Source organism: Rhinolophus sinicus, linkage group LG18, assembly GCF_036562045.2.
Source record: "Rhinolophus sinicus isolate RSC01 linkage group LG18, ASM3656204v1, whole genome shotgun sequence".
Taxonomy (NCBI): domain Eukaryota; kingdom Metazoa; phylum Chordata; class Mammalia; order Chiroptera; family Rhinolophidae; genus Rhinolophus; species Rhinolophus sinicus.
In genome coordinates, this window is record NC_133767.1 from 14,260,692 (window position 1) to 14,262,582 (window position 1,891).

The following is a 1,891-nucleotide window of genomic DNA, read 5'->3' on the forward strand; positions in this document are numbered from 1 at the left end:
AGTGTCCGGCCTTTAATAGCGTCCTCCGCGCTCGGGCCCGCCCACGAGTCCATCCTTCAAAAGCGTCCGCACTGGCGTCATTGAGGGTCGGAAGTTCGGCCCAGAAAAGCGGCCGGTCGTGCCCCCTTCCGGCCGCAGCCTGGCGCGGCGCGGTTTAGGGGCGCGGGAGAGGGTGTGCTGAGGCGTAGCCCCGCGCCGGGATCGAGAGGGGCTCGCTGTCGTCTAGTATGTGCGGTGCTCGGACGCGGGGCTCCCGGCCCCCAATCCAGGTCGCGACCACGCGCGACCCCCAGCCAAAGGAAGAGCTCTGCCAGCGAGCGCCTTTTTTTATTTACAAGACAACCACGCATACATGTAAAATTCATCATCCGGGAACTACATCTAAATCACAGATATTTCAAAAAAGAAAAACAGGTTCATTAAATTATGATATGACTAAATCATTGGCCGAATAGAAAATTTATATAATAAAGTCAGAAAAAAGTTGTAAAATATAGTTTACAATAATTATTCACATTCAAAGCTGTATATATACAACGTGGCCCTGAAACATGAATTGAATCCAAATAATTCATATATTGAATTTTAAATAACATAGACTGAACTAGACGCCAACATTACCAGCAAATAACCTTATATAAGAATAAAAATACGAAAGTGTATATCCTGTATTGCATTGTTTTCACAAGTTTGTTTTTTTAATATTTGCTGTGCCTTTACACCACAACTACAGCTACAGACCAGGTAGAGAATATTATGCATGTCCTAACTGACTGACACCAACCTGAAAGACGGTTAAATACTCTTGATTCACCCTATTTTGTGTTAAGGAACGGATACAGCAGCTCTAAATACTGCAGGATTTGATTTTGCCAACATCCAATTAAACTTAAGATCGTGATAGAGGCTTTTCACCAACAGAATGACCCTGTTCATAGTCATTCAGCCAGACAGGTTCTACTAGGGTGGATTACACAGCTAAAAAATGATTGCCTTTTGTAAAAAGTCCTCTGTACATAAAGTTTGGTGTTTCTCCATATTGAAGAAATGAGCTGTGGGAAACTTCAGGTATTCAGGTAGGCTTGTTCAGTGGCCCACTACGGCTGTCTGAGCCAGAGAGAAAACTGCTCTTTGCCAGAACAACTTCCTCTCCAGGCCAGTTCTCCACGGGCAGCCTGGTGTACAGCCCTGCAACCTTGGGCCATCACCCTGTGCCCCTCAGGAGCTCTAGGAGTGACCCCTGGCCTGATCTAAAGCACTTGCCATGGAGGTTGCCTCAGAGGCCAGGGCCCCACCCACTTGAGTCACCATCAGTTCACGCTAGTGAACATAGGTTTGGATAGGAAAAGAAACAATATGGAAAGACGTGTGTGGCAACATCTCCGAGAATAGTAACATCACCAAACTCCCAGTGACTACAGCCTCTGCAGTCTGGGCAGTGAGCACGATCAGGCTGTGGCCTGGCCGAGAGAGAGGGGGCTTGGGGTGTCAGAGGACGGTGGTGGGAGACCTAATTCTGCACAATTCAGCCATAATCGCTGGCAAAGTCAAGTGGCACTGACTGAGAACGGCACCTTGAAAAATCTCTTGTGCATGTTTCCCCTCAGAATAAACGGACCCAAAACCAAAGTGGGGAAACTAAGAATGAAACCAAACTTGGGTGGCCTGGACTGAAAGACAATAGTCACAGAGATGGCACTGCACAGCTGCCCTTCTCTCTGCAGAATTTAAACATCAGATACGCAGCTTCGTGTCAACACATTTGGACTGAAGAGGACTTCAAGCTTGACGCTGTAGCAGCCCCGCCCCGAAAACATCTGGTCAGCCCAGATATGCCACCAAAGCTCCTTCCCCAGGTGAATGGCTGTGTCTAGTCCATGAGCTGTGAGTA